This window comes from Dasypus novemcinctus, chromosome 18 (genome assembly GCF_030445035.2).
Source record: "Dasypus novemcinctus isolate mDasNov1 chromosome 18, mDasNov1.1.hap2, whole genome shotgun sequence".
NCBI classification, from domain to species: Eukaryota; Metazoa; Chordata; class Mammalia; order Cingulata; family Dasypodidae; genus Dasypus; species Dasypus novemcinctus.
The window spans coordinates 14,393,354-14,408,436 of NC_080690.1; positions in this window are offsets into that span (position 1 = coordinate 14,393,354).

The window sequence follows — 15,083 nt, forward strand, 5'->3', positions numbered from 1 at the left end:
CTGGCCCACTCCAGTGCCAAAACTGTCAGGAGTCACCGAAGACATGGTGCACCAGCTTCAGCCTCCAATCCTGCCCACGCACTTGGGGCAGCACCTGAGCCACTCGGCAGGGGCAGAGGGACACAGCGGAGAAGGGTTCTCACCTGTACACCGTTCCTGGGTCAGAGAGGCTGCATGTTGAGGTGTCAGGCTTTGATACGCTCTGTCCCAAAATCGAGTTCCTGTGCTCTGCCCTCTTTTGGATAATGCCTGATTTGGGGGAGCCCAGGGAGGAGCAACTGGGTACCCAGATGACTGCAGCCACACAGTTGTGTGGGCGGCTTAGAGGGTTGGATATTCGATGCCATTTCCCACCCCACCACCTTTCCTGGGTTTATAGGAGTGCCTACCAGGGCAGCCCAGAGTTCATGCCTCAGCCTTCTGGGAGGTGCCCCCCGCCCCCTGTGAATGCTTCCATGCTTTCCTGTGGCAGCTTAGATCCAAAAATACTATTAGAAATAATTGATGGTGCAGGAAACTTGACTGCGACAAGGAAAAGTGGAACATGGAAGCCCAGAAAATTCCTCCCTGGTCCCCTGCCAGCCTGGAATGGCCCCAGCCACAGGGACCTCGCTCTGCAGTGCGCTCCTCTCCCTGGCCACCAGCCAGCCAACTTCTGGATTCTGTGTGTGATCTGAGAACGCTGACGTAGTAGACTGCCCGAGTCCCTGCCCTTGTAAGCTCCAAGGCGTCTATGTTTGGGAGCCTAAGGAGAAGTTAACATGGTACAGGAGGATCTGGGCTCAGGTGCACGGAGGCAGGAGCTCTGCCTCTACCCTCTCTAGCACTCTAGCCTAGGTCAAGTCTTTTAAAATCTCTGAATCTCAGATTCCTCATCTTCAAAATAGTGGTTAATAGTCTTGCCCTCGGGAAGCAGATGTGGCTCCAGCGATTGGGCTCCTGTCTACCATATAGGAGGTCCAGGGTTCAGTTCCCTGGGCCTCCTGGTGAAGGCAAGCTGGCCCGCGCGGTGAGCAGGCCTGTGTGGAGTGCTGATCCGCGTGGTGTGCTGGTCCGCACAGAGTGCTGACCTGTGCAGGAAAGCTGGCACGGCAAGATGACTCAACAGAAAGACACAGGAAAGACGATAAGAGACACAGCAGACCAGGGAGCTGAGGTGGTGCAAGAGATTGAGCACCTCTCTCCCACTCCGAAAGGTCCCAGGATCAGTTCCTGGGGCTGCCTACAGGGAAGACAAGCAGACACAGAAGAATGCACAACAAATGGACACAGCAGAGAACAAGCACAAAACAATGAAGAGGGGGGACAAAATAAATCTTAAAAAAAAATAGTCCTGCTCTGCCTACCTCACAACACTTTATAGAGTAAAATATACTTTCCAAGTGACAAATTAGTACCATGAAACTGTGTGCTGGCTCCTAACTCCCCTAGGAAGCTAAGCTTATGGCAGTATACATGAATACTACTTTTCTGTTCTTTTTGAATACTACTTTATTTTTTAAAATATTTATTTATTTATTTAATTCCCCCCCTCCCCCAGTTGTCTGTTCTCTGTGTCTATTTGCTGCGTCTTGTTTCTTTGTCCCCTTCTGTTGTCGTCAGCGGCACGGGAAGTGTGGGCGGCGCCATTCCTGGGCAGGCTGCACTTTCTTTCGCGCTGGGCGGCTCTCCTTACAGGGCACACTCCTTGCGCGTGGGGCTCCCCTACGCGGGGGCACCCCTGCGTGTCACGGCACTCCTTGCGCGCATCAGCACTGCGCATGGGCCAGCTGCACACGGGTCAAGGAGGCCCGGGGTTTGAACCGCAGGCCTCCCATGTGGTAGATGGATGTCCTAACCACTGGGCCAAAGTCCGTTTCCCTTGAATACTACTTTAAAGAACACTTTGGCACTGCCCAGTCAGCCCAGCACTCCGCATTCTGCAACACAGTAACTCTGCACCTGTATGTATACCCCAGGGAAGCAGCAGCCTGTGCCAAGGAGGTAGGGGCAAAAAGCTAAGGCATGACCCAATTATATACATTTTAAAATGGCAAGCATTACTGGTTATTGGTTCAGACCCCCATATATAGTAAAAATAGAAAGGAATGAGTGGTAAACACAAAGCTCAGCATGGTGATAACCTTGTGAAATAAGGAAGGTATAGAATTCATGAAGCCTTTCTATTTATCAGAAATATTTCAAGATGAAGAGTTAAGGGAAGCGGTCTTGACCCAATGGTTAGGGCATCCGTCTACCACATGGGAGGTCCGCAGTTCAAACCCCGGGCCTCCTTGACCCGTGTGCAGCTGGCCCATGCGCAGTGCTGATGCGTGCAAGGAGTGCCGTGCAACGCAGGGGTGTCCCCCGCGTAGGGGAGCTCCACGCACAAGGAGTGCACCCGTAATGAGAGCCGCCCAGCGCGAAAGAAAGTGCAGCCTGCCCAGGAATGGCGCCGCACACACGGAGAGCTGACACACAAGATGATGCAACAAAAAGAAACACAGATTCCTGGTGCAGCTGACAACAACAGAAGCAGACAAAAGAACATGCAACAAATAGACACAGAGAGCAGACAACTGGGGGGGGAAGGGAGAGAAATAAATTTTTTTTTTAAAGATGGAAAGGTTGCCACGGTGATGAACTTGCTGGGTGTCAAGTAGCTTTCTCTGCATCCCATTCTAAGCTAACAGGCATTCCAGAATGACCTCCCGAAGTGATTCCTAGAATCTTTCCCAGGGGATAAGGAGCTCACACAGATGACCTGCCAGGGGTCCCAGCCCCTCCACGCCCACCAACACCCCTTTCTTTGGAAAACAGGCTCAGAGGGGCTGGGGAAGCTGAGCCGTCTGTGCCGGGCCATATGCCCCCCTGGCAGAATTCTCCTGCCCATCTTTGCCTTGGCGCTTCATCCCTGGACCTTTGAATTGAGGCTGCAGACACAAGGAAGGGAACCCGCCCACCCCTCCCACCCCTGACCCTCCTGCACCAGCAGTGTCTGACGTGAGGTTTGGTGAGCCCTTAGCCTGGAGACCACTGAGGACAGAGATGAGGCCCACGAGCATCACTGCAGGGGGCTCTTTCTTGCCTTTGCAGGGCAGGTGCTGGTTTTCAAAAAAATGCAAGTGCCCACCCCCCCGCCCTTATCTAAGGCTACCTTAACCCAACATCTGCCCCAGGGGACTGAGAAGCCGTGACATGGGAGAATAGACAGGGGAGTGGGGACACCTGGATTCCAGCGCCCACTCCGCTGACCTGGAGCACTCCGCTTGGCCCCGCCTTCCTCCCCCGCCCCCCATTTCTGCACCTGTCTAACGAGGGGGCTGGAGTACATCACTTCAGGGGCTTAAGACTCAGCAGCACCTTACAGCAGCCAGGGGATTCTTCTGTATCCGACGTTTGAGAACTGCAGCTGAGGCCTCCCTACTCATGGAAAAAAAAAAAAAGCCTCCAGCTGCGCATTTTTTAAATCTCATCTCCCTTTTTTTTTTTTCTTTAAATTTTTTATTTTGAAGTAATTTCAAACTTCGGGGACAGTTGCAAATATAATTCAAACCCTTACAGTCAGCTCCAACATCCCACCCCCACCCCAGACACCCAGCTCCATCCCCTTTAACATTGTCACATTCGCCGCGTCATCAAGTCCCTTCTTCCTGTCACTACTTGTCACTGCGGATTCCAGCCGCTCCAGGCGATCTGCCCGAACGAGCCAGTCCAGGCGCCGTCCCCACCGCCCTCTGCTCGGACACACCCTGCAGAACGCTTTCTCCAACTTGCAAAAGGACTTCGGAGCCGCAGCTAAGAGCTTGGCTGCACGTGCCCGGAAAGGCGTCCGTAACTTGGAAGAGGAACCGAACGAAAGCCTGGGACGCGGGTGACAAAAGCCACTGCCACCAGCCGCGCGCGTCCCAACCAGCAGCGCTGGGCGCGGGGCAGGCGGGAGCCAGGTGCGCGCGGGCCCGGCTTGCGGCGTGTCCGCAAGGTTGCCCTGCAGTGGGGACGCGTCTCCAGCCAGCCCGAGCCCAGCACGCCTGTCCCAACAAGCCCCGTGCGAGGCTCGTTGCCCCAGCGGCTCCGCCCTGCGGCCTCGCGGGCAGGCGGGGCTCGGCTCCTGCGGTGCTTCTCCTGCTCTCTCCCCCTCGGATCTACGGCTGATTGTTCTTCTGATTATATTAGGAACCTGTTCATTGTTTGAACATTTGAAAGGAGAAAAATCAAACAAAGAAAACTAAAATCTCCCATCATCTTACTAACGGAGAAAACGACTGTTAACATTTTGGGTTATTTTCTTGCAGTCCTTTTCATGTGTGTGTTGTTTTTTTTTTAAGATTATTTTATTTATTTCTCCCCACCCCACCCCCACCCCCGTTGTTTGCACTTCTGTCTGTTCCTCTTCTTGGTTTCTTTAGCAGGCATCAGGAACTGAACCCAGGACCTCTGATGTAGGAGGAAGGTGTCTTAATTGCTTAAGCCACCTCCGTTCCCTGCATTGTTGCGGCTCTCCCTTAGTTATGCTTTCCTTCTTGTGTCTCTTGTTGTGTCATCTTGTATCAGCTTGCCGTGCCTACCCTGGCACCAGCTGGCTGTCTTCTTTAGGAAGCACAAGGAACCGAACCATGGACCTCCCGTGTGGTAGGCAGGAGCTCAATCACTTGAGCCACATCTACTTCCCTTCATATGTTCTTTTTTTTAAGATTTATTTTTTATTTATTTCTCTCCCCTTCTCCCTTCCCCCCAGTTGTCTGCTCTCTGTGTCCATTTTGCTGTGTGATCTTCTGTGACCGCTTCTATCCTTATCAGTGGCACGGGAATCTGTGTTTCTTTTTGTTGCATCATCTTGCTATGTCAGCTCTCCGTGTGTGCAGCGCCATTCCTGGGCAGGCCACATTTCTTTTCATGCTGGGTGGCTCTCTTTACGGGGAGCACTCCTTGTGCGTGGGGCTCCCCTACGTGGGGGACACCCGTGTGGCAGGGCACTCCTTGCGTGCATCAGCACTGCGTGTGGGCCAGCTCCACACCGGTCAAGGAGGCCCAGGGTGTGAACCTTGGACCCTTTTATTCAAGTCTTTTTCTAGTTGCATCACCAGTTAGTGTATGGTAGTAATCCCTTGGCACCAGGGAGGCTCATCCCCCAGGAGTCATGTCCCACAGTGGGGGGGACAGTAATGTGTTTACATGCTGAGTTTGACTTAGAGAGTGGCCACATTTGAGCAACATGGAGGCTCTCAGGAGGTAACTCTTAGGCACACTCCAGCCTAGGTCTAGTTCAAATTTCAGGCACACAGGCTCATAAGCCTAGTCATCAGTGTCAAGGGCCCATCATTGGAGCATCCTTCTTCACTGGTCTTTGCCCTTGCACTTGGGGGATTGTTGCTGTTCCACTGGGGAATGTGACAGAGCTCCCCTGGCGAGGAACTCAGCACTCCCTCAGTTTTCATTTGTAACTGTAACTACTATGAAAATACCCAACATATATCCGAACATTTTTATGTGCCTATATACGTGCCCTGGAGAACTCCCTCCCAACCATATGTCCCTTATCAATAACACCCCACACCAGTGTTCCTCCCCTGACATAGTTGAACCTCTCTGTGGTTCAAAACTTCTTCAAAAATGAAACCTAATATATTGCGAAATTCAGTTAATAGGAAAATGAAATAGTAGTGGTAGGTTTAAAGATTAGAAATAGAACACATGCTAATTTAGAAAAAATAAAATAAAATAAGATAAATTGGGGTATTAAAAAATGAAAATGGGAAGCAGACTTGGCCCAATGGATAGGGTGTCCGCCTACCACATGGGAGGTCCGCAATTCAAACCCCAGGCCTCCTTGACCCGTGTGGAGCTGGTCCATGCACAGCGCTGATGCACACAAGGAGTGCCATGCCATGCAGGTGTGTCCCCCACATAGGGGAGCCCCATGCGCAAGGAGTGTGCCCCGTAAGGAGAGCCACCCAGCGCGAAAGAAAGTGCAGCCTGCCCAGGAATGGCACTGCACACACGGAGAGCTGACACAACAAGATGATGCAAAAAAAAGAAACAGATTCCTGGTGCCGCTGATAAGGATAGAAGCAGTCATAGAAGAACACACAGCGAATGGACACAGAGCAGACAACTGTGGGGGTGGGGGGGAAGGGGAGAGAGAGAAAAAAAAAGAAATCTACCAAATAATCAGGGAATGAATAACAATGTTAGATCTCATGTGGGAAATGGTGCTTTCAAAAACCGTGATAATATTAACAAAGCAGGTGACAAGATTTTATTTTTTAAAAAATCATAAAACTTTGTTATTGATGTTTTGCCTTTCATCACATAATAGGTGTTGGCCTGTATGTACAGTGGCAAGGCAGTTTCTTTCCTTTCTTCCTCAGTGTCTACCTCCTTTCTTTTTCTTTTCTTATTATTTTTATTTTGTCTTCAAAAAAGTTTTAGATCGCAGTAAAGTCACATGTACAATATAGGGGACTCCCACATATCCAACATCAAACCCTTTTCCCCCTTCCCCAGCAATGATCTTTTTACATGTTCATGTTATATTTGCTGCAAGTGGTGTACAGATATTGAAACATAGCTGTCAAAATGGTTCCATTTTGGTTTACATTATGGTTTATATTTTAGACTATAAAATTTTCTTAATTTTTAGTTACCTTATGTTTTACATTATGGTTTATATTTTAGCCTATAGATTTTGTACATTTTTGGTGTAATTTAACATGTCCTCTATCCATCACAGCGTGATCTTATGGAACACTTCCATTTCCCCCCAGTTACCGTGCTTCCATCTATTCTATTCCTCTCTCCCCTCCCCTCAGGGCACATAGTGACAATCAATCTTCCCTGCTTGAAGAACCAGATTCACAGATACTTGCAACAATGCTGAGGGCTTGACATACTAGACTGTCCTCCCCCATTGGGAGCCACCAATTCTCTTCAGAGACACAATTCCCTCTATTTCAGAACCCCAGGATGTGGGGACACCTTCCCATTTATTGTATGGGTCTCAACCCAATGATATAACACACTATGACAAGATATATGACAAGAGCACTCACACACTCCCTAGAAGCCTGCCCCTGTGCCAGATGCCCCCCATTAAGCACCTTCAACAGGTAATCCTTCCTTATAATATTTTCTAAAGACTTTTCTCAATGTTATAGTTTCAACCACATACCCGACAATCTCCCACGTTCAACTGTTCTCCCCAGCCCTCCCCCCAATTCCTTGGGCCATTTAACCCATTCTCCCAACCCTAGCCCCCCTTAAGTCTGCAAAACCCCACCCAAATGTATCCCTATGCCCCCATCTTATCCCTTACCTGTACAAATACTTACCTTCACTTTATCATAGATTTCACCAATCTAGGTGTCAGCTCACAGCCTTCCTCCCCTGCCCCCCCCCCCCCCAATTTCCTATAAGCCTATCCAGTCTCTACCTCTCTGAGACAGCTTGGTGTGCTTATTTCATATGAGAGAGGTCATGTAGTATTTGTCCTTCAATGCTTGGCTTGCTTTACTCGACATAAGGTGCTCAAGAGTCATCTATGTTAGAATTGTTTTTTATAACAATTATTTTTTAAAATAGGAGGTGGATGTGGTTCAAGCAGTTGAGCGCCTGCTTCCTAACATAAGGGTTCCCAGGTTCAGCTCCTGGTGCCTCCTAAAAAAAAGAAAAAACCAACTCAGGGGAGCTGATGTGGCTCAGTGGTTGAGCACCAGCTTCCCACATATGCGATCCCAGTTTCAATCCCTGGCCCCTGGTATCTAAAATTAAAATAACATTAAAATGCTGTGATTAAAATGCCTTGCCCTTAGACTTTGTCTGCATCCCTGCTTATTTCTAAATGACTCCAAGTGAAGCTCTTGCATGAGAGAAGATGCACATTTCCAAGGCTTTGTAATATAATGCCTAGGGACTTCCCAGAAAGTCTCCCCTCTCTCGGCAGAGCCACTCCCTGTCTTCATAAACCCTTAGAGAAGAGGATGCTCAGCGAGGAAGCATGGAGTCAGTGCTTTGGGCAAGACGTGCCCTGATCTAGGGGAAGAATGGCCACCCGTGGAGAAGACAAGTAGATGGTCCCCGAGTTCCAGAATCTTCTGCTGTCTCAGCTCAGGGCTCTGTCTCCAGAGAGGGCAGTTGGACAGGGCAAGAATCTGCCTCGATGGTCTTTTTTTTTTTTAATATTTTTTTAATCCTCAATGATCTTTGATTCATCCCAAACCCAGTTTTATGGCACGTCCATTTGTGAGCTGATCTGAACAATTCCCATATCTATTTATCTCCTCATTGCTCCTAGTGAATGAGTTGTGTTCTTTTGTAGGAGGGAGTTCACCTCTCTTGCATTGTGCTAAGCGGTTCTGGGGTTTGGTGAGCAGGTCCATGTTCGCCTTATCCTATTATTCACAACCGCGTAGCCTTTGACCTCACCGCCCCCCTGACTCCATCTCCCTAAACTATGACTCCTCTTCCTGACTTAGATGCAAGGACTTGCCCACGCTCGTCTCAGTTCAGCTACCCTTCTCTGTGCATCCTCAGGTCTGCGACATCTGCTTGACTTGGGAGCAGTCCCCAAGTCAGTGGGAGCTGCAGCGGGGTTGCAGGTTTGTGGTTCAGGCCGCGAGCATCAGTCTGGCACCAGTCTTTCTTTAGTAGTTTTGGCAGCATGGCTGTTTCAGGCCGTGTCCCTTTTGTTCTCTGTAAAACAGGGGTACCTCTTGACAATTTCTAAGCAGTGCAAACTGGACTTGCGGCAACTGCTTTTTTTTTTTTTAAGATTTATTTATTTATTTATTTATTTATTTCCTCTCCCCCACCCAGTTGTCTGTTATCTGTGTCTATTTGCTGCGTCTTCTTTGTCCACTTCTGTTGTTGTCAGCGGCACAGGAATCTGTGTTTTTTTTGGTTGCATCATCTTCTGTCAGCTCTCCATGTGTGTGGCACCATTCCTGGGCAGGCCACATTTTCTTTCGCGCTGGGTGGCTCTCCTTATGGGGCCCACTCCTTGCGCGTGGGGCTCCCCTCTGCAGGGGACACCCCTGCGTGGCAGGGCACTCCTTTCACGCATCAGCACTGCACATGGGCCAGCTGCACACGGGTCAAGGAGGCCCAGGGTTTGAGCCGCAGACCTCCCATGTGGTAGACCGACGTCCTAACCACTGGGCCAAGTCCACTGCCTACGGCAACTGCTCTTGATGCATCCCTCAGACCAGAGGAAATGCCCCATCCGTGAAGGTGGAGCAGGACAAGAGCCTGAGCTGGCCTGGACTCCTGGGCTTGGTGGTGGAGAAGGCCATGTTCCCAGCTAAGGCAGGACCCTGGGACCACCCTGGATGAGCTGCGCTTAGACCATCAGTTTTCCCCAAGAGTTTCCTTGTATCTAGATAGTGAAAGGGTCATCTGGGAGGAAACTATTTAAATGCAATAGCACATCCTCCTCCAGAGCCTCAGAGGAGGGTGGCAGGAACCACACCCTGCACCTCCAGAGCTCCCAGGCCTCATTCCAGGCTGGGTGATGTGTCCTGCCTCCCTCCGGGGTGTCCCGGGGGCGGCTGCATTCCTCCGTGTGCAGCCTCCCTGTGGCTGGGGTTACTCAGTAGCCGTGAATCAACAGGCCCAACAGGCCCGGGAGCCAGGAAGTTGGGAAGGGAGGCTGCCTCTGCTCACCAAGGGTGCTTTCCCCAGCCCTCAGCCCCCAGGGAGAGTCTAGGCCTCCTCAGGGAGCGCCTACCCCGGGCTTTCTTCATGGATGGAAAGAACGGGAAGTTGAAGACCTGGCTGCTCGACCCAATTCTGGTGGTGCTTTGGAGAAGCGCCTTCCACTGTTCCTGGGGCTCCTTCTCCAGTAGGGAAGGTTTGGGGCCCAAGACGATCTGGAAGAGTCCTTCCCTTTCTGGTATGTCCAGGGACCCCCAGTGGGCTGTGCTGCTGGGCTGGAGGGTGGGATGAGAGCCAAGAGAAAAGAGTGTCTAGAAATCTGCTGGGAAAGTTGGCCGCTCACCACTCACAGCTGCCCCTCGGGAAAATTGTTCTCTGAGGAATCACCAGCCTGGCCCAGGGGTCACACACTTCCTGCAGTCGGGTCCTGGCCAGTGTCTAACTGCTGCAGGGGGTCTAACAGCCCCAAGGTGGGCTCTTCTGTGGTTAGACCAAACTCCAGAGCGGCTTAGCTGTCCCCCGTACCCATCCTGCTTCCTCCCCTTCTCCTGAGGCCTTCCTCAAAGAGGTGCCATCAGCAGAATCCCGGGCTCAGGCTCTGTTCCCGGACCCACCGGCCTATGACAACCCCTCTCCGTCTTGTCTGCATATTTTAGGGACTCAGTGAATATATTCTAAATGAATTACATCTTTTATAGATAAAACCGAAGCCCCCAAAAGTTACATACTCACGCGGTGGTGGCAGCTTAGCTGAAATTGAAATCCAATCTTCCAAGGCCAATACATATATTTAAAAATGTGATCTCACCAGATCAAATCAACATAAATCAAAACAACAATGAGGATACTATTTTCCGATTATCACATTGGCAAAAAATAAAAATAAATAAAACTTCTTCTTTCTCTAATAATCCTGGGAAGGTGCATAGCGCAAGAGATACGTTTGCTGCTCAGGCAGTATAAATTGCACAAATTTTCTGGAAAGCAATTTTGCAGCGTAGATCAAAAGCCTTTCAAAAGTTCATACCCTGTGTTATAGCAAAGTGTGAGTGAAAAAGAAAATGATTCTCTTTGAGAAAGGTATTTCTACTTCCTAAAAAAAGACTCCACTATTTGAATAAATTAAAGTTGTCCCTCATTTAAAGAAAAAAAAAGTACTCTAGTTTTAAACTTTGAGAAGTTTGGGGACGTTTTGTTATTAATACTTATGGATCAAAAAGTCATGGTATTCATGGAGCTGGACCAGAAAAGAAATTTCATAGTTTTGACCCAGTAATTCAATCTCTAGGAATTTATCCTAAGAAAATAATCCGATTGTGAGGAAAGATGCATTTAAGAGGCAATTCATCACAGTGCTATTTGCACTAGCCCAAAGGGAAAACAACCCAACTCCCACAGTCAGAGAACGGTTAAATGAGCTGTGGGAACCCTGGACCATGAATGACTATTTTGCAACTTTTAAATGTTTCCAAAGAACAGGCTCGGGGGTTGACAGCCCTGGCGTTTTCCCAAGTGCCTCTCCTGTATCAGCCCCACAGGCGCCCTGACCCTCCGTAGATCCCGAGTCTTTCCTGAACCCCGTGAAGGGCACGCTGTGCCGTTCCTGGGCTGAGAGAGGGCGGTGCTCCCTGCAGGCGGGAGAGGCCGTGGCTGCGTTAATTCCCGGCCTCCAGACGGCTTGGCAACCTGCCGAGAGCGCGTCGGTGCTGGGCTGGAGTTGACTCGGTAGGACCGGAACCCCGGCCAGCCCCGGCCGCGCCCAGCCTCCACGGGAGGTCGAGGGACCGAGCCTGGGTCCTGGCCCAAGCGCCGGCCTCACTCCCTGCAGCGAGCTCCTCCTCACCAGGGTCAGTCTCCCCGCAGGGGGCGGTGAGATTTCCCAGCGCCCCGGGCGGAGGCCTCGGCCACAGGCCACCGCCTCGCAGGGAGGAGGGCTGGGGGGCCGTGCACCTGCGACCCCCACGGGCAGCCGCGCTCTCGGGCTCCTCACTGACGGAGAAGAGCCGGACAGATTCGCTCACACACCCCAGCCCGGCTCCGGGGCTGCCCCTGCGACAGACCCTCTCACCAGGCCCAAAAGGGACGGGGAGGTGGGGGGAGGTGACCTGGGAAACCCCTCCAGGGCAGCGCAGATTTCTTAGAATTTGTTAATTGCATTGTTCCCTCAAAAATTGTTCTTTAAGATAAATTACATGGTTTTTCTTTCCGGAGTAATGCAATTGTACTGATATTTTTTGTGGTGATGAAGGTGCAACACTGTGATTATGCTAAAAGGCATTGAGAGTACACTTTGGAAAAAAAGGATAAATTACATAACTAATGAATATTGATTTTCAGAAACCATAGACAAATAATTTTAATTACACCCAAGCCCTGCCCCATCCTCCACCACACACACAAGTTTCTCGTGAAATTCTAATCCATCAAAGCTGGGAAAAGGCACTACTTAGTTGGAAACCAGCAGCACAGTACTAAGCACCCAACAGGCCCTCCCTAAATATTCCACGCTCATGGAAAAGAACTCTACCCTCCCCCCAAGACTGCTACAGTTGATATTTTAGTGTTTCTCCTTCCAGGCTTTTCCAATGCAAATATATGACATAAATGTAAATAGGTGAATTTTTATGAAAATAGAATACCTATTGTTCTGAAGCCTATTTTTTCTCACTTAGTATATGGTAAGCCTATTTCCACGTCTTCCTTATTCCCTATTGTTTCTAACAGCTCCCCAGGATTCTGTTTCTTGACTGTTCCGCGATTTGTTTAACTGTTCCCGTTATTGAACATAGGAGTTTTCCATATCATAAGCAAAGCTGCAAGTAACATTCTGGGATGTGTATCTTTGGCTATTTGTGAGTGCATTTTTGAGGATAAATTCCTGGAATTTCTGGGCCAAAGGGTTTGTATGTGCTGGGGTTCTGCCTCATCTGGCCCGACTGCACACTGGAGTAGCAAGCCATTTGTAGCTATTCCCATAAACGGGGTGTGAGAGATGTGAGCAAGAAGATTCTTGCCCTGGCCAGTGGGAGAGCGACTTGGCGAGGGGGTGTTGCAGCCCCAGAGCACCACCGTCTTCTAGGGGAAAGCAGCGCCCTGATGCGGCCTTCATTTGGACCTTCTCTTAGCCCCAAACCCTGAGCAAGTTAACCTCCACTGTTTCAGCTTAACCATTGCATGGTATTTGTTTGGGCAGTCAAGGAAACTAAGATGGGGGGTGTGGTGGTTGAAGCTGTATGTACCCCAGGAAAGCATGTTCTTAAAGTTAACCCATTCCTGTGGGTATGAACCCATTGTAAGTTGGATCTTTTTTTTTTTTTAAAAGATTTATATTTATTTATTTATTCCCCCCCTTATGGCTTTTTCCTTTTTCTTTTGCTGTCTCTTCTCTGTGTCCATTTGCTGTGCACTTTTTCTGTATCTGCTTGTCTCCCTTTTGTTGGGTCATCTTGCTGCGCCATCTCTCTGCTGCGCACAGGCCGTCAGCTCTCCATGGCGCGTGGCCCAGCTTTGCCTTCACAGGGAGGCCCTGGGACGTGAACCCAGAACCTCCCATATGGTAGACGGGAGCGCAACTGATTGAGCCACAGCCGCTTCCCTGTAAGTAGGAACTTTTGATGAGGCTACTGAAGTAGGTGTGATCCACCTCATTCCAGAGGGGACTTAACTTTTTTACTAGAGTCCTTTATAAGAGAATGAAATTCACACAAAGAAAAGAAAAAGCTACAGAAACAAGAAGGTGAAATCAAAGAACCCTAAAAGAGAAAAGAGAAGGGAGAGACCAGCAAACCCCACCACATGCCTTGCCATGTGAGAGAGGCGTCCAGAATCTCTGGCAGCCAGTCTTCAGGTAGAAAGCATTGTCTTATTTTTTTTAAGATTTATTTATTTTTCTCTCTCCCACCCCCACCCCGAGATGTCTCCCCTGTCTGTCTGCCCGCTCTGTCTGCTTGTCTTCTTTAGGAGGCACTGGGAACCAAACCTGGGACCTCCCATGCACAAGGTGAGTGCCCAACCACCTGAGCCACAGCCGCTCCCCAAGAAAGCATCGCCCTGATGATGCCTTGAATTGGATATTCTCACAGCCTGAAAACTGTAAACTTGTAAAGTAATAAATTCCCATTGTTAAAAGCTTACCATTTCTTGTTTGTCTGGTTTTTGTTTATTATTATTGAAATAATGAAATGATCTAATAATGATGATTGAAATGACGAATGCCCAACTATGTGATTATATCACATATGATTATATCAAATACCACTGATTGTACACTTCAGATGAATTGTATGCTTTATCAATATGTATCAATAAAATTGATTTGTTAAAGAGAAAGCCAACCATTTCATGCTATCTTCTTGAAGCAGCCTAACAAACTAAAACTGTGTGTGTGGGGGAGGTGGCCTAGCCCAGGGGACAGCAGTGAGTGCAAGTGTTGTCAGATTTTCTCTAGGTTCTTGGCTATGTTACAAAAAAGAATTGAAGAAGATGCCAGTTTAGTTAGGCCAGTAGTTTATTAAGAAAATGAGAGGTGGGAAAGAAAACAGATTATAGGTCCCAGATATAGCTGTGGGCTGGTCCAGGCAGAGAGAGAAAAGAGGGAAAAAGGGGGAGAAAAGGGATGATTTAACTTCTGCACTTGTTTTTTTTTTTAAGATTTATTTATTTCTTCCCCCCCTTGTGGCTTACTTGCTGTCTGCTCTCTGTGTCCATTCACTGCACGTTCTTCTGTATCTGCTTGTCTCCCTTTGTTGCGTCATCTTGCTGTGTCAGCTTTCCATGGGTGTGGGCCATCAGCTCTCGGCAGGTGCGGGCCAGCTTGCCTTCACAAGGAGGCCCTGGGACGCAAACCCACCCAGGGCCTCCCATATGGTAGACGGGAGCCCAATCGATTGAGCCACAGCTGCTTCCCTGTTTGTTTTTTTTTTAAAGATTTATTTTTTATTTATTTCTCTCCCCTTCCCCCTCCTCCCCCCAGTTGTCTGCTCTCTGTGTCCACTCGCTGTGTGTTCTTTTGTGAATGCTTGTATTCTTGTCAGCAGCACCCAGATCTGTGTCTTGTTTTGTTGCATCATCTTGCTGCGTCAGCTCTCTGTGTGTGCAGCGCCATTCCTGGGCAGGCTGCGCTTTTTTCACGCTGAGCGGCTCTCCTTACAGGGCACACTCCCTGAGCGTGGGGCTCCCCTACGTGGGCGACACCCCTGAATGGCACGGCACTCTTTGCGCGTATCAGCACTGCACGTGGGCCAGCTCCACACGGGTCAAGGAGGCCTAGGGCTTGAACCTTGGACTTCCCATGTGGTAGGTGGATGCCATTTCCATTGGGCCAAATCCACTTCCGTGTGCTTGCTTTTTAAACCACTAATTATCTCTCCCCTTGTTAACATTTGGGGGAGCAGTCCCAGCTGCTTGCAGTTTTGATTGGTCACCCCACCCATCAATTCCCCCAGGGGGGCCCA